Source organism: Geotrypetes seraphini, chromosome 7, assembly GCF_902459505.1.
Source record: "Geotrypetes seraphini chromosome 7, aGeoSer1.1, whole genome shotgun sequence".
Taxonomy (NCBI): domain Eukaryota; kingdom Metazoa; phylum Chordata; class Amphibia; order Gymnophiona; family Dermophiidae; genus Geotrypetes; species Geotrypetes seraphini.
In genome coordinates, this window is record NC_047090.1 from 13,907,362 (window position 1) to 13,925,838 (window position 18,477).

Genomic DNA, 18,477 nt, shown 5'->3' on the forward strand with positions numbered 1-18,477 from the left:
TTATGTATCCTGTTACCAAATATGGTCTTTCCTACAGTCATATGCTGAAAAAACAGACCCATGTGAAATGCTATAAATATGTCAGTATTCTGAATAAAGGGGACATTTCTTTGGCCATACAACTGCATGTGTGTTCTTTTCTTTCTAATGAGATCCACCCCTCCCCCGATGCATCAGTACCAGAGACGACAGAGAATGTGTGTGAGGCAGTATTGGTATCTGAACATTTTCATGTGTAATGTGATTGCTAGATGTGGTTATTATCTTACAGATTATTTTATTCAAAATATGTTTTATTGATTCAAGATAGAATTGTCAGTCATACTAACAAAGTACACAAATACAGTGAAAAGCTCCATAACTTCCACTTACTGTAACTACAGTATTTGAATTTTACCTCCCATCCCTCCCTCAAAATAAAAACGGGAGGGGATATACATTCTGTGATATAGACTTCTAAAGACATATTTTACAGATTTAACAAATAACTTCTGGCCATGAGACAAAGGGACTCATTTTCAAATCATTTAGATACATAAAGTACCATAGGTCACTAAGATTACCAAAACGGTTCCAAAGTCTGTAAATGCACACATTGTGAAGAATCCATATCAGATATTCTTACAGAGTAGTTTATATGGTAATTAAGTGTTCCAAACAAATGCATTTGATACAACAGTTTTGAGTGTATTTAAGTCTGTAAATTTGGGATAATAAGTTACTTAGAAACCAATTTTAAACTGATGACATTTACATTATGTTGCATTTTGTGAATTCTAAAGATTATATAATTCTGCACGTATCCTTATAAAAACAAAAAAAAAATCCAAGGGGAGACGTAACTTTCCTGATCTTCTGTATTATAAAGCTTATTATGTCATGGAACAGTATGGTTAACATCCACAAATTCCGTATCTTCACAAAGATGGTTACAAATTGATCAATCTTATATCTTATACTTGCTATGCAAATTTTGATGATTACACTGTTTTTGTAAAATAAAAAAAATCTCAATAAAAATAGAAAGACTTAAAAAATGTTCATTTCCCCCCCGTTTGTTCAAATAACAATATAAATCACTGGAAGTGATGGAGACATTAGAGCTGCGGAGGGGCATTTTCGATAGGATGCCTAAGTTCAACTTTGGATGGTTAGTGCAAGATGTCCAAAAGTTGGGGGGGGGGGGGGGTGTTGAAATGTCCATTTTCAAAACTGCTAGAAGTCCAATTTTTTTTTTTTTTAAAATGACTTGGTCTTTGTTCGCCATTTTTTACAACAAAAACATCCAAATCTAGACCATTTGGACACAGGAAGAACCAGCATTGTAATGGACTGGTCACATAGACATTCCAATAGAGCAGTGGGGTACCTTAGGGCACAGTTCTCAACTTCACATAAAGGGTGCCAGATATACATTTTACCATAACCTCCATTGTTTATGGTGATCCCTCCAAAACCTACCATATACCCAACTATTACCCCAACAGCCCTTATGGCTGATGGTGGCACCTAAGTGTTCAGACTGGCTTATGGGCCTGGGTTCATCTCACTATGGTTCACTAGTCCACCCACCAAGCTACTTGACACCTGTGTGCTGCTGTGTTAGAGACAAGTATACAAGTTTTCATTCAGATCTTTGTGGAGTGGGAAGAGATCAGTGACCACTGGGGAAGTATGAGGAGTGTCATTAATCCCTCCAGTAGTCATCTGTTCAGTTTGTGTACCACTTTGGCATTTAAGACACTTTTAAAACAGGTCTAGCTCCAGCCGTCTAAGTTCTGTCCTGGACATCTTGGGACATGTTCGATTATCACTGCAAGACAATTGGCACTTGGATCTCTAGGGTAGAAAAACATCCAAGTGCCACTTTATGCTGGGTTTTTTTAATGTCTTCTTTTTTTTTTTTTTCCAGGAGCTCCATTATCTATAAATAGTACTGAAAATCCAGTGTTGATAAAATTCGGCACAACACTATTTTATAAAGGGCACTTCATGATGAATACTCTTTATAGCAGTGTTTCACAAACTTTTTTAGCTCCAGCACACTAAAAAGAGGAAATGTTTTTCGCAGCACATTATAATTGAAACTATAAAAGCGCAAAAAAATAAAAAATTAAATCTGAGTTATTTATTTACAGTTCATTAAGCTATGTATAGGCAATTGTAACAACGGTGAAATGAGATAGACTGCTAACCAATGTGATGGATGCACTTGTTTTTTTAATGGAAATTAACTCAAAACACAGCTCGATAGTTGACAAGCAAACACGCATTTTATCATCCACCATCTAGTTATTCTCTTTTTTCAATTTAATTTCTGTCAAAGCTGAAAATCCAGGTTCGTAAAGATAAGAAGATCCAAACAGTAACAAAGCCTTTATGGGTCCTTGAAAACTAAAGGCAAGCAATTTTATTTTTATTGAGAAACAAAGCAATCACATCAAAGAATGATGCTTGGCTGGCCAGTTGTATCCTTACGCACACAGATGCTCATAACATTGACACACTCTTGTGTACACGACATACGTCATCTATTCTAGTGTATACTTATGAAAGGAATCTTTAAAAATAAAGTAAAATTCTGGAATCTCTCATGGCACACTTGTAATCTCTTCAGAGCACACTGTTTGAGACAATGCTTTATAGAATAGTGCTCAGTGCCAAATTTGGTGCTCAACTTTGGGTGCGAATGTTCATACCACATGAAACCTGGTGTAAATTCTAGAATTCAAATTAAGAGCATATTCCCACTATACTGTAACACTATGGGCTCCTTTTATCAAGCTGCGGTAGGCGGTTAATGCGCAGAATACTGCACGTTCAACTGCCTGCCGCGCTAGTTGCTAACGCCTCCATTGACGAGGTGTTAGTTTTTTGGTTTGCCGCAGGGGTTAGCGCGTGATGAAATGTCCGACGCACTAACCCCCTTAGCGCACCTTGATAAAAGGAGCCCAATGTATATCTTTTAAGAATGCCCCTAACTCGTCCATTCCTCTCCCCTCTCATGGTCACACGCCCCACTGAGCTGTGCATGATCCAATTCAGGTGCCCACATCAGTGACCAAATCATTAGTACCAATTAAGGACTTGCTAGCTGCAATAATTAAATCGCTGAAGCCCATTAATTATTTTGGGCACCAATCTAGAATCCACATCCAAATTTAGGCAACCTTTTACAGAATCTGGGGGAGACTATATCAGAATTCAAGAAAACATGGGTCAAGAACATAGGATTTCTAAGAGGAAGGGATAAGCGACGGTATGGATGGGCATACTAGATAAGCCTTATGGGGACTGATATTCAGCCAGTGGCAATCAGCATTTTGCTGACCACCATTGGTAACTAACCCTGGAAATTCAATGTCATGCCATGTTTGGGCTCCAGCATTGAATTTCCAGCTATACAGAACCAGCAAAAACCTAGCCTAAGTGCAAGATTTAGCACTTAACTGACCACATAAGTCAGTCCTATTTATGCAGTTACCTTGGCCCGTTAAATGCTGCACGTTGGCGCCTAACCAGTCAAGTCTTGACTCTGCTCCCAGAATGCCAACAAAATAGCCATTTTGCATTGGATGCTAAGGCCCATATTCTATAAACAGCACCTTAATTTAGGCGCTGGCGAATGCCCTACCAGTGCCTAAATTAAGAAGGAAACATCAAGGTTTTTTTTAAAAAAAGAGACTTCTAGGCACAAGCGCCTAAAAAATAGTGCCAGAATTGTGCCTGCCACAGTAAGCGTGGTTTATAAATAAATGCTGAAATAACACTGGAAATGACATTAAGCACTGGTAAGCGCCCCCAGAAGCGTGTTTCACGTCAAAGCTAGGTGCCAGAAATGTAGGCCTTGAAAACCCTTTGCTGGAGGCATAGTTCTCTAAATGGTGCCTTCACATGATAGGTGGCTGCTGACAATAGCACCGTTTAAGGAATCCGGGCCTAGATGGACATTTTCAGCAGCATTATTCCATTAAGAGTCACTGAACACGACTAGTTAGCTCCAAACAAGCTATTTAACCAACCAGGAGCTGTTTCTGTCCAGCACTCCATCATTTTTATCTGCTCTCATTTGAATAATTAGTTCCAAATGCGGTACAGAAAAAAATGTTACTAAGGTTCAGAATTTATATTTTGGTGGAAGTAGATTATCAGGTCATCCCTTCCACAATCTCCTTTAACCGTCAGAACATTTTTGAAAAAAAAAAAAACCCAAAAAACAACTTCCAGTATATTTTCTACAATCTATCTGCATTTGTTTCAGTTTTAGCCCAGCTGATAAACTAGCGGCTCTCCTCAAGTCCTGGAGTCTCCTAATATTGCTCTGCAATTCTCACCGCTCCTCACTGCGCGCCACCAGTAACCCCCTCATGTGAGCTGGACAGCCAGACGTCCAGCGCTGAAGTCATGCTTCCATACTGTGTGACCCATCCACTGAGCGCATGGGCTGGTGCGCATAGCCTTGCTACCGCTGAGTTTCTTGGAAGTTCAGTATGGCTGGTGGGAAACTTTTGACATTAGTGAGTTGCTGGATATTTGGGTTACTTTATTGCAGGGGCTTGGTAATACTTCACAATGCTGTTTTAGCTCTTATTGTGAATTCCAAACCTCATTCTGGTATTCCAATAGCTTTACTCAGTATACTATATTTCAAGCCTCATGCTGGTGCTCCAATTTCTTCTCTCTGTGCGTTCCAAGACTCATTCTAGCGTTACCATCTACTTCGATCTGCAGGTGTTTTAGAGTTCTTTGTTGTAATCCTCCATGACCATCTGTTATTTTTTTGCTGCTCCAGTGTCATTAGCGTCAGTTGGAGAGACACAGTGACATGACGTGCTGGGGCCGAGGTAAAAATTGTTCTTCATTTTAAATATTGTATTGTTTATGTTTGGTTTTTTTTTTTGTTTGTTGCACTACAAAGATATGAGCAGTGTGCATGGGAAATTTTTTTTTTTTTCCAAACTATAGTCCAGCCTCCAAAACAGTCTGAGGTAAACTGACCTCTTGTTTAAGAAGTTTGAGGACCCCTGCCCTAAGCTATATAAAGCTTGGTGGCCCCTTGTTAAGTTACACCAAATCATATACCCTAGAAACTATGTAAATGGAATTTTGAAAATAACTTTAGTGTACATTTTTATATACAGTAAAACCTTGGATTGCAAGTAACTTGATTTGCAAGTGTTTTGCAAGACAGGCAAAACATTTGATTAAATTTTAACTTGATATATAAGCAATGTTTTGCAATACAAGTACATACAGTATACACACATCACAACTGAGCCGATGGTTCTTCTCTTTTTGATGCTGCAAGTGTAGTGACTGTTCTAAATGAGCGAGGTCTTGCAATACGAGTACATTAAAGTTTTTGGGTTGTGGAATGAATCGTCTGAGTTTCCAATATTTCCTATGGGGAAATTTGCTTTGATATACAAGTGCTTCGGATTACAAGCATGCTTCTGGAACGAATTATGCTCGCAAACCAAGGTTTTACTGTATATGCTAACAAAATTAGTAATTTGGCTCATTTTATTAATATGATTCTTTTTTAAAATATTACCTAAATTCATTAGGTATGAAGCCATTTTGAAAGTACAGATGGAAGCGATTCCACCTTTTTTTGTCTTTAATTTATAAACATTTTATTGAAGGAATCAAAAAATATCCAAAGAGATGTTCATTACAATTAAATTCACAATAATATTTCCATACATATTTTATCATTCCTCCAAAATATATTTCTATTTACCTAATCCATTCCTTTCTATACCCCCCGATCCCTTCCCTTTCCCCCTTCTTTTTATTTCATTTATAATATTTTTAAAGAATTACCAAAAATGATATATTAAAATAGTCATAACATTTAAATTTACCATATTAACTTCTAATATATATCTATCATTCCTTCAAAATAAATTTTCAAATACCTATTAAATCTCTCAATTCCCAACCCCCTTTAACCTCTCCCCCCCATTATTTTATTTTTGTTACATTATAATAAATGAATTAAACATAAATACATTTCTAGTAATTTTACATATATTAATATCAACCCTCCTATTTCCTCCCCTACCCTAGAATGAAAGATGACATGAAATAGCAAACATAAAAATTCCACCTCTTGATCATTTAAATAAGTTTGCCAACATTTCCAGACCCCCCTCCCCCTCCCCTTTTGCGAGGTCCCACAATGCAGCGTCGCTTCTCTTCCTGCTGGGCCCCGGCGCGTCTCCCCCACCTCGCCGCGGGGCTTCGGATCAGAGTATTCTGGATAACTCAGCGCCGGGGCCTCGGCGGCAGACCCGAGAGTCCGCTCGCCCGCGCCCCGGCCTCGTCTATCTGATCGTTTCATCACGCCCGAAAGCCCCTGCGGGAGGGAGGGGGAGCAGCCGGCGGCACCGAAGGCTCCGCGCACACGGCCAGGAGCGACCCAGCTAGCGGGAGGAAGTCTTCTCACGCCGGGCGGCGGCGGCTGCAGGCCGCGCCCGATCAAATAAGATCAACTTGTAGTAAAGAAAGGCCAAGAAGAGGCGAACCACGCACGCAAAACACGTCACGCACACAATCACGCAAAACACGGCCCGCTCGCTCTCCCATGCACACAATAAACGTCACGCACATAATCACGCAAAACACGTCTTGCTCGCACCGAATCACACAAAACACGTCCCGCTCGCCCAGTCTCTCACACAAACATCCAACTCCCGCTCTCCGTTCGCACTTCCGGACATGCGCATCACGCAGGAAAAAAAGCTCCTTTACTGTCGCACTTCCGGACATGCGCTTTACAGACCGTGATGTTTCGGGGGTGGATGTCAGACCGGCAAAACGTTTTTTTTTTTTTTTTTAAACTATAAGTTTATTGAAATTTTCATTCCTAATAAAGGTTATAAAGCAACGAGTAAATATTAATAATAGTCCCAATAACAGAAACTATTGCATACTTCCACAAACACACTCCATTGCTCTCACTCTTCCGGGATGGACTTCTTTTCTTTTAACGTTTGCTTCTTAGCGTCCTCTTGCGTTCGGAGGACAAGAGTTCAGGTTTCATGGCAGCCAATGGTAACCCGGCGCCCGACCACCTCCCTCAGTCGGAGACAACGCCCGCACAGCACCGAGCGCATGCGCGTATGGCGCAGGCTGATTGGCTGCGTCGCTTAGCCCGGGCCCCGGTAGCCGCTGACGTGTGAAGTGGATTCCTGACATTCCTGACAGGCGATGCCGGCTGCAAGGCGCAGCTAAGAAGGAATCCTCGCGGGCAGCGCTTCCCTGTTCCTCCGCGGCGGTTATCAGGTGACCGTCAGCTGTGGCGCGAGCGCAGCGTCCTTGTTGCGAGGTGACGGGATCGACTTAGGACAGAGCGCGCGCGCGCGCTCGCCTCCCTCCAAGGAGATGGGGCGGGGCGCGCGTTAGTCTGTGCAGCTCGCGCGCCTGGCCGGAGCTCCTGTAATCTGCGCGCGCACGCGCGCATTTGGCGCTCCGGAGAGTGAGGGGGGGCGGGGTCGGCGCGTGCGTACAGGTGCGGCCGTGCTGGTGGTGTTGACGTTCCTGCAGGTAATGGGGCTGTGCGCTCGCGCTGCTCTCGCCTTTGCTCGCGCTGCAGCGGGCGCGCCCTTCACCAGGTGCCCGTGTGGAGCTCTTTGGCGCTTTGCAGTGTAGGGCGGGGGCGAGGAAGCTTCCAGGTGCAACTCAAATGCCTGGAGAGGTCTCGCGAAAACCGGGGAGAACGCTTCATCCGGCCAGTCAGCTTTTTCTCTGCACGCTCGCTTCAAAGCGGTGGTCTCCAACTCACACCCTTTGCAGGGCCACATTTCGGATTTGGAGGTACTCGGAGGGCCTCAGAAAAAATAGTTAATGTCTTATTAAAGAAAAACAGAAAAGAAAAATATTGGGAGAAAGTACAAATATTATATTGAATTCACAGAAAACTAATAATATATAGTCAAATTCATTAAAAAACAAAAGTTATTTTTCATTAAAAACGAAGGGCTCCTTTTACGAAGGTGCATTAGGGCCTTAATGCGTGGAATAGCGCACGCTAAAATGCCGCACGCGCTAGCCGCTACCGCCTCCTCTTGAGCAGATGGTAGTTTTTTGACTAGCACGCACTATAGTGTGTGGTAATCCGGTGCGTGCACTAAAAACGCTAGCGCACCTTTGTAAAAGGAGCCCTAAATTAATTTAGTTTTTAATTTATAACATTTTATTGAAGGAATCAAATAAATATACAATAATATGATACAAAGAGCTATTCATTACAATAAATTTTTATTTAATTTAATTCTTATATACCGCTAATAACCGTGAGGTTTCTAAGCGGTTTACAAAAATGAATGCATTAAAAGATACAATAGATAAATAAGATAGGTACTTGGAAATTCTCTAATTCATAATAAAACATTTGCATACATATTTTTTCATTCCTCCAAAATATATTTCTATATACCTAATCTATTTTTTCCTATATCCCCCCTTAACCCCTTCCTTTTCCCCTTACCCTTCTCCCCCTTCATTCTATTTATTTCATTTATAACAATTACTTTAGATTGTTTTTTTATGTTATAACATTTTATTGAAGGAATCAAACAAATATACAATAATATGATACAAAAAGACATTCTTTACAATCAAATTCACAATAAAACATTTGCATAAACGTTTTATCATTCCTCCAAAATATATTTTAATATTATTATATTATAATAAACTAGTATTTTAGCCCGTTACATTAACAGGTGCTAGAGTAGACATCTATTTTGGGGTTGTTTTTTTTTCTTTGTCTCTTTCTCCTTGGATGCTGTCTGTCTGTCATTCTTTCTGTCTGTGTCTCTCCCTAGCCCCCTGTCTATCTTTCTTTCTGTCTCTGTATTTCTCTGTTGTGCCATGCCTGCCTGTCTCTCAGTGGCCCCCTTCCTATGTCCATACTGTCCCATCCTATGTTCTTAGTGCCCTCAGTGCCTCCTATGTCCTTAGTACCCCAGTTCTTCCTTCCCATGTCCTTAGTGCCCCCCAGTGCCTCCTTCCCGTGTCCTTAGTGCCCCCAGTGCCTCTGTCCTGTGTCCTTAGTGCCCTCAGTGCCCCTTCCTATGTCCTTAGTGGCCCCAGTGCCTCCTTCCTATGTCCCCCTCACTGCCTTCCAGACTTTGACCCAACCCCACCCCCGAAGCCAGCCTGCCTGCATCCCTCCCATCCCCCTGTGTAGTAGACCCAATGAGCAGCATCTTTAAATTTGTACCCCCCTCCCATCCCCCCTGTGCAGTAGAACCGATGATCAGCCTGTTTCCACCCCCGCCACCGTGCATCTGACCCCATTGACCCTCCCATCCGCCCCTCCCACAGCAAGATGACCACGGCATTTTGTTTCCGCTCCGGGTAGGTTTGTCGGCTGCGCCTCTGCCCGGGTTGAGGGGGAGGGAAGGAGGCGGCCAACATCCGACTTGGGCCGCCGCGCCGCAGGAGAAGCAGTGCCCAACTTAAAAGCCGGAAGGGTTGGCTTTTGATGTGAGCGGCACAGTTGCTTGGGCCTTAAAATGTTTTCCGGGTTTGCGGAGAGGCGGCGACCCAGCCGCCGCTCCGCTGGCGCGAGCACCTCTTCTATCCAGCGCAAGCGCCTCTGCCACCCTGCATTCTTGTGCCGCCACAGCCGACATCTGACTCGGGTCGCCGCAGTCGACATCCGTCTCGGGGGGGGGGGAGGAAGAGAGAGAGCGGAGAGGCGGCAACGGCAAAATTACTGTAATGGAGCACTGTAAGCCGCGCATGCGCACTTGCTATGTGTCGCTACAGCTCACGGAAAACTGGCGCACACATAGGAAGTGCGCATGCACGGCCTAGCGTTTTATTATATTAGATGAATTAAACAGAAATACATTTCAAGTAATTTAACATATATTAAAATCATCATTCGTATTTCCCCCCTACCCTAGAATGAAAGGTGACATGAAATACCAAATAAATAAAGATACAAAAAACATTTACTTAAATTTAATATAAATGAAATAAATAGAATGAAGGGGGAGGAGAAGGGTAAGGGGGAAGGAGTTAAGGGGGGATATAGGAAAAAATATATTAGGTATATAGAAATATATTTTGGAGGAATGAAAAAATATGTATGCAAATGTTTTATTATGAATTTAATTGTAATGAACATAAGAACATAAGAAGTTGCCTCTGCCGGGTCAGACCAGGGGTCCATCGCGTCCAGCAGTCCGCTCCCGCGGCGGCCCATCAGGTCCATGACCTGTAAGTGATATTTTGTCTGTAACCCTTTAATCACCATTTTTCTTCTATCTATACCCTTTCATGATCCTATCTCTATCTCTGTCTATATCCCTCAATCCCCATATCCTTCAGGAACTTGTCCAATCTCTTTTTTTAATCCCCTTAATATTATTGTATATTTATTTGATTCCTTCAATAAAATGGTATAAATTAAATTTAATATAAAGTATTAAGAATCATACTTCTTGCTTTCGAGGATAATTTTTGTATATAAGGGTCCCAGATGTTTAAAAATAAACGTCTTCTTCTAGGAAATTTATGAACCTCCAAAACCTTAATTCAGTTTTTAATGAAAAATAATTTTTGTTTTCTATTGAATTTGATTATATATTATTAAATAAATGTCAATTTTGCATGAGGTAAAACTCTTTATGGTTTATAAATCTTTCCTTTTGGCTAAGTCTTAATAATAATGTTGTCATTTATAGCTAAAGAGACATATGATCAAGAAACTGTTTTATTTTACTTTTGTGATTAGGATAAACATACCGAGGGTCTCAAAATAGTACCTGGTGGGCTGCGAGTTTGAGACCACTGCTTTAATTTACAGCATTTTATTGAAGGAATCAAATAAATATACAATAATGAGATACAACGAGATATTCATTACAATTAAATTCACAATAATAATATTTCCATACATATTTTATCATTCCTCCAAAATATATTTCTATATACCTAATCCATTCCTTTCTATACCCCCCCTTGACCAATGCTTTAAAGTAACAGATCCTTCAGCCTTTATTGCTTCTTTCTCTGGTTTGGTTCCAAGCTGCCTTTTATTTGTTTGTTTGTTTTTTCCTGCAAATAAGATTATATTCTTGTGCTAAAAGTAAATTTTCTCTCGAATTTTATTTATGCGTTTTTTGGGCATTAAAGGTTTGTGATGCCTCCATGTCCTGCATTCTTGGCATCTATTGTTCAATTCATGCTTTATACCAGCAAGGGGTATTTTAAAGTGTTTGAGGCCTGTGCAGATGAGGACAGAGCTTGCAGCAGTGGGGCATGGGCAGCAAAATAACTTGCCGGGACGGGGAAAATGAGTTCCTGTGGGATCAGGGAGTGGATGCCTGGAATGTGCTCCCAAGAGAGGTGGTGGAGAGTAAAACTGTGACTGAGTTCAAAGAAGTGTGGGATGAACACAGAGGATCTAGAATCAGAAAATAATATTAAATATTGAACTAAGGCCAGTACTGGGCAGACTTGCACGGTCTGTGTCTGTATATGGCCGTTTGGTGGAGGATGGGCTGGGGAGGGCTTCAATGGCTGGGAGGGTATAGATGGGCTGGGGTAAGTCTTAACAGAGATTTCGGCAGTTGGAACCCAAGCACAGTACCGGGTAAAGCTTTGGATTCTTGCCCAGAAATAGATAAGAAGAAAAAATTTAAAAATTTAAATTGAATCAGGTTGGGCAGACTGGCTGGACCATTCGGGTCTTTATCTGCCATCATCTACTATGTTACTATGTGTCATTCTCTAGTGCAAAATAATGATGCACCTATGGAGAGCCCGCCCAGATTGTGACCTCATTTGGGATCTCGGCCCACAATTTGGAACGCTCTGTCTTTACAAGCATATTTACTACAGGTTAGGGTTACCAGATTTCTTAATGAAAAAAAAGGGAATGTGCCCTGCCCTGTTGCAGCCTCGCCTCATTCTGCTCCCAGTCCCACCAATACGCAAGCTTCGCCTCTTCTTCCTTGAGTCCTGGCCTCTGAGCATGCATGTACGCATGCATGTGATGTCATCAAATTACATCCATGCGTGATCGGAGGCCCTCCAGAACCCGGACAGACGGCCGGGTTTTGGAAATCCGTCTGGACCCCCGGACAGTCCTCTAAAAAGAGGACATGCCCAGGTTTTCCCAGACAGCTGCTAACCTTACTGCAAGTTCTCTTCTTCCATCCTGTGTCTACGGGCTGTTAGAACCACATTGAAAATGACCTGGGAAGAGATTTAGAGTAGTTTTGAAATGTGCTTGTTTATACATATAATAGTATGCATTGTGAAATAGAACGTCTTAATTACAATAACATAGTATCACAGGAGCCAGGATACCTACTTGCTATTTGCAGAAAAGAGGTTGGGACATTTTAAGGAACTGAAACTAGTAATTAGCTGACAGATTGATTCCATTTGCATTTTAAGTTGCACTTCATCACAGTCTGTACCTGTGGGAAGGTCCTTGGTTCAAACAAAAATGAGCTGATGTTTTGGAAACTGGACTCGCAAGGAATGTGTCACATGTATTTTTATATGGTTGAGCTTCATTTTAGATATTTGTTGTAACCCATGCCCTCTCGCACTAACTCCTTTGCAAATGGCTTTTTTTTCACAGGTATTGCACCATTTTTGAGATTTATTATTGTAAAGCATGTTGATTTAATATATATTGTTAAAAGTTCTTTATAAATGAAAGAGTCATAACCAGTTAGGTTGGGCCCACCCTGGCAGATAAAGCCCTGACACTGGCACCTGAGTTTGGTTCAGGCCTGTTGGCCTATATTGCATAAACCTCTTGAGCCCTGTCAGTGGCAAGTGTCAGGTGATTCTTCGGTCTCCAACTTTTTTTTAGATATACTGGTCAGCTGTATCCTTCAAAGATTTATTCCTGCTGTTAAGGTTCTGTCTGTGTGGGCACAGATTTATTAATGAAGTAGCTATGTACCTTGTCCATGGAGGTCCCAGTGCCAATCTGATGTGCAAAGTCAGATTGCCAGCACAGTCCTCAAACTCTCTGATAGATGGAAATGACTGGTGTGGAGAAAGCCAAGATGCTGTTGATGTTTCTAGTCCCTGCCAGCAGACGGAAGTGACCCATGGAGAGAAGACTAGGGTGACCTTTCTTGCTTGCAGAAGGAAAATAAAGAGGGTGGGAGTGAGAATAAAGGGAAAATGGAATATAGGAATTTGTGGCAGAAAGGGAGCTAAGGTAGAGGGTGTGTGTGTGAGGGGGGTGGGATTAAGTGATACTCACTCAGACGTAAATATCCTTTCAGATATAGGTATACACTCCATATTCCCCCATCATCATGCCATTCTTAACCATGCAACTCAGTGCTGAGCCTCAAACACAGATGTATATGGATTGAGGAAGGAGTTATGAGCTGTAAGCATGCACATCCAGGTTTTTTTTTCATACCTCTGCATTTTCTTTGGTCTAGTGGTCTAGTGTAGGTGGATCTAGCTAGATATTTGGGACCTGGGTTGGCCATTGATAGACCTTTGGTCTGTCCCAGTATGGCATTTCTTATGTTCTTAAACTTGTTCTGGGGGACCCCCAGCCAGTCGGGTTTTCAAGGTATTCCTAATGAGTATGCATGAGGCAGATTTGCATATAATAGAGATGATAGACATGCGAATCTACCTCATGCATATTCATTAGGGGTATTTTGAAAACCCAACTGGCAGGACTAGGTTTAAGAACCGCAGGTGTAGTGCAGTGGATATCTACAATGAATACACATGAAAGAAATTTGCATACAGTTGAGGTAGTGCATGATCTCATGCATATTCATGGTAGATAGCCTGACTGGCTGGGTATGTCCTGGTCTAATGGTTTTTAAAGAATACAAATGATGGCTATGGTGCATTCACACAGATAACTCATGCTATTCAGTGACATATTAACAGAGGTTTTATTCACAATCTTACTGCTGCATACTTTGTGTTTTGGATGAGGCTGAATTTTAAAGCACTGCTTTCATATGGTTTTGAGCCCAGTTTCAATTTGTACTGCTGTTAACTAATCCATTATCTGTAAGCAAAGGAAGAATGAATAATTTATTTCACCCGTCATACTTTTAATCCAGATGGTAGCGCAGCACTCATAATATAGATGTGTCCTGTTAATAGGCAGGGGAATACCGATACATTTTTAGAAAGGTGTTTACCTGATAGATTCATAGTGTGCTGAGCTGGAGATTATCTTCAGAAAAGATTTGCATGGTTCAGCGTGATTTGCTATTTATTTTTTTTTTTTAAAATAACCTCTACATAAGTATTGCAAACTGGAGTCCTCTAAGCATGGTTTACATGATTTTATCTTCTAAAATACATCAGTAGATGGACTTTGCAATGTGCTCTTTTCTTGGGGTAATGGCTGCTGCTTTAGGAAAAATCTTGCCCTTGGGAACATCATATGTTGTGGTGTTCAGCAGAATTTCTTTCTAGACACATACACAGCCCTGGATGGTAAACTGATAATTCCCGGGGGTCAGGGGCTTTATATATCATTTTAAAGATCTTGAGTTTCCAAGCATGAGACTACCTGTTCCAGTACCTCTTTTGTTCTTTGTGCAAAACTCAGTATTTGTCGGTTGCGGTACTGTATTGGGGAGGGCTTTTATTTTGAGCAGCAAAATGTATTTAGTACAAGAAAAGATATTGGCAGAAGCTCCTTTGTAACAATGTAAACATAGTTTCTTACTAATGCAAATAAAATGTTGCATTAATATTTATCACTTCAATGCAACGTACTTTTGCAGTTATTACACTGAAGAGTTATAACAGGTGTAAGCCTTATAATTAGGCAATTAGGTACAGTATATAAGTAACGAAAGCAAAAATCACACGGAAGAGGAACCCAAATTATAGCTAGGTGATTCAAGGTTCCACATTAGCAGTCACCGCCCAGGAAAAGGATCTAGGTATCCCGTCGATGATAACGTTGAAACCCTGTGCTCAGTGTGCAACGATGGCTACAAAAGCAAATAGAATCCTATGAATTATTAGGATTGGAAAGCAAAACCGAGAATATTATAATGCCTTTGTATTGCTCCATGGTGCGACTGCACCTGGAATTAGAAAAGGTACTGAGAAGGATGAGCAAAATGATAAAGGGGGCTGGGCAACTTCTTTACGAGGAATGGCTAAAGTGGCTTTTTTCCTCTCTTATTTTAATTTTTAATTTTATTACTGTTGGCTTAGTTCATTTTATTTATTTATTTTTAAAATGTTTTATACAATTGTTTCTAAAACGGTTTACATACATAAAATATAAAAAGTCAATGCATGATTGTTAACCGAGTCGAGCTCCATTTTTTATGGAGATAACCTGGTCTATAAATTTAAGTTTTAGTTTAGTTTAGATGACATAACCAACAAATTCTGTTGGGAATAACATACTTGTACGTTGCATGGGTGGAACTTAATTCAACAAAAAGTTTCAACGGTATGACGGTGCAGCCCCATATTAGTGCTTAAAAGTTCTGGTGCCTGCCCTTCCTTTCCGTTGGGTGGCTGGTTTTTGTTTTGTTGTGGTTTTTTGGGTTTTTGTTTTTTTTTTAACCCATTGCCTGTGGTTGATGATAATGTCTTACTTGGTAATTTGTTTGTGCTACATTTTAATCTCATCATCGATTCCTCTTGCATCACCCATGAAAGTTCCTGTTCTCCTGCCTTATGAGTGGGGTGTGTTTGTTGTCTCGTAGAAACCGTGGAAGTGTTCACTGGAAAAGAATTGGTACCCCCGATGCATCGACCAGTCAGAGGATTGTACCGCCTGTTGAGTTTTCTCTGCTGACTTACAGAAAAAGAGAACGACTCGTTGGTCTGTGATGGTGGGATCAAGTCAGAGAAAGCAATTGCAAGGTAAGAAGTGAAGCTCTGTGATTCTTCCTGAATTCCTTGGAACTATGTGAAAACACTGACCTGCTCTGGATCTTTTATTATTCTCTCCCTGCACAGATGTCTGACTTTTGAACAAAGAACAGCAGCATCTGAAGAACAATCAGTAAATAACATAAAAATACTGAAAAAAAAGGTTTGCACAATTTTTATTTTTTATTAAAGATTTGTGTGAGTCTTTGCCATAGAACACAAAATGTTATAAATGACCATCACCTTCTTGGGCAGAAACACCTCAAATGATCTAAATATTAGAGGCCTGTCTGTCTCGAAATAACTTAGAGAAATATATGCGTAATTAGCTGATACCCGTAAAGCATTTGTCAGGCAGTGATGCTAGCTCTCGCTCTCTTTTTCTCTCCTCCTGATTGAACTAGGCATGGACTTCCTACTCTCTCTCTGCTCTTATCTAACCGCCTAACTTTGCAAGAAGGAAACAATTCGCTGCAGATTATTCCCCTCCCCCACCTTGAGCAGAGCCACAGCAATAAGTCACTGACAAAACAGTTATTGCCAAAACTAAGCTAATTATATATTAAAAAAAAAAAAAAATCACCAGATTGTTATCTTTGTCTATGAAAAGACCTCCAGTGGCCTAGCTGTGTCTGTAAGTTGATTGCAGTGCTTGTAGGCATACAAAACCTTCTTCAGTTTGTTTGATGTCAGAATTCCTAAATTGCAATTCAGCAGCACAAAGATGTGAGGGATGGATTTGTCATATACACAGCGTGCTTTAGCGTAATATTGCCATATATATATAAATCATATTTGGCCAAAGAACCAAAAGAGATTGTTACCTTTTTCTTTCCTTTCTAGCTTGTTTCACAAACCGGTGTCCTATACAGAATAGTGTCTGTCCAAACGGACAGGCGCCTAGCCACCCCCCCTGCTACTCTAACTGGCACCCATGTCACAGGTGCCGGCTACAGAATCATGCCTGCCTGATCGAGGGATTCCTTGCCATCAGGTGATTGGGGCAAGGAAATCCCCAATTAGCTGAGCCAGAAGATACCCCTGCTGCGATCAGCTGAATGGCTGCGGCAGAGGTCCCCCAGACACTCCCCAATGGCAACACTCCTCCAAACATCCAGACACTCCCACCCCCATGCCTTTGACAAAGGAAAGCCGGCCAGAGGGATGCTCTATTCCCTCCGGCCAGCAGGCCCATATCTTCAAAATGTCAGGCCTTCCCCTTCCCAGTGCATCCTGGGATGCACCAAGGAGAGGCCTAAGGCCTTGATTGGCGCAGATGCCTAAGGCCCCTTCCACATGAGGGACCAATTGAATCTTAAGCCATGCCCATTTCTTCCCAAGGTTCACTGGGAAGAAGGCCTAAGGCCCTGATTGACCCATGTGCCTAAGGCCCCTCCTATGGGGCTCCTCCCCAGTGCATCCCAGGGTGCACCGAGAAGGGGAAGGCCCACCATTTTGAAGATGCGTGCCTGCTATTCGGAAACTGGACATCCTTCAGCTGGCCTTCCTTTGTCAAAGGTACAGGGGGTGGGAGGGTGCAGGGTGGGTGTCTGGATATTTGGGGGGGTGTCTTGATTTTTGTCAGGGTGTCTGGGCCTACATTTCAGGTGTCTGTTTCAGCTCTTGGGTGAGCTTTGCTCCCGTGACAAACATCTACAGTGTAGGTGGCTCGCTTCTGGGTGGTTTTATTATTTTTTTTCAGTTCCAAAATACACTTTCACAAAAAAGATGCAAGAAATGTCATATGCAAAGTGAACAGTGAACAGTGCTGCTTTGGTTTAAATAGGAAGTATTTCAAAAAAATGGAGGAAAAGCCTCAGACTGGAGCCCTCCCACCACCACAATGGTGGTCCAAGGTGGTTGGGTGATAACCTCACTGGCAAAAAACCTCCATTGCACTCCCAAAATGTAAAAAACTTAAGCAGGGCTGTCTATGCAAGGTGATAGAAGAAAGAAACTTTCAACTTATCTTCAGTTTATTATTTTTTTTAACATGCGTTCCAATTGGTGCCCAATGGTGGTAGGACACTTGCCACTGCCTACAATCGGGACGTCTGTTTACAGAATCAGCCTCTACTTCTTTAAATTCACAAGAGAATATTTACTAAGGTTATGACAGTTTGTTTGTTAACAGAGTTTTAAAGAGTGACAGCTATGTATTTTAACAATGTTACTGCAAACTGTAATCAAATACCAAGAGACTGGGATTTTGGGACTGGCACTTATAAAAAAAACTTTAACCTGGTATTTGAAATTGATTCTAACATTGTTGTGATACAAGCAATTGGGATTCTGATGCCCTTGCAGAGAGTTAGCCCCCCCTCCCCCCCGAAGGCATGGCGGTATCCCTGCAGGTACACTGAGGCCAGGTTCTCAATAGTTTGTTGGGGGGAAAAAAAAATTCCCTAGAGTGTTTCCATAGACTCAAACGACAGTTTGATGAGAGATGTAAGGACAGTATTAAGGTCCAATGTAGAGAATGACACGGAGACAAATTTTTCCCCATCCTTACGGGAATTCACCTTCCCATCCCAGTGAGTTCTTTTTCTGTCTCTGCCCCATTCCTACAAGCTCCTCATCTGCACAAGCCTCAAACAC

At 41.6% G+C, this 18,477-nt stretch overlaps 1 protein-coding gene and 1 non-coding gene across 5 annotated transcripts in view; one reads left to right on the forward strand and one right to left on the reverse strand.

Annotated features, from left to right (window-relative positions):
- Positions 1 to 6,246: 6,246 nt before the first annotated feature.
- Positions 6,247 to 6,691, reverse strand: LOC117364393. The gene has a single exon (XR_004540240.1).
- A 295-nt stretch (positions 6,692 to 6,986) lies between these two features.
- RAB3IP (RAB3A interacting protein) overlaps positions 6,987 to 18,477 on the forward strand; it is a 36,246-nt gene continuing 24,755 nt past the window's right edge. Inside the window, exons 1-3 of one of the 4 annotated variants that reach the window (XM_033951922.1) lie at positions 6,987 to 7,290; positions 15,711 to 15,870; positions 15,967 to 16,042. The gene's annotated coding sequence lies outside the window, so the exon portion shown is untranslated. The other 3 variants (XM_033951923.1, XM_033951921.1, XM_033951924.1) reach the window with 3 other exon arrangements.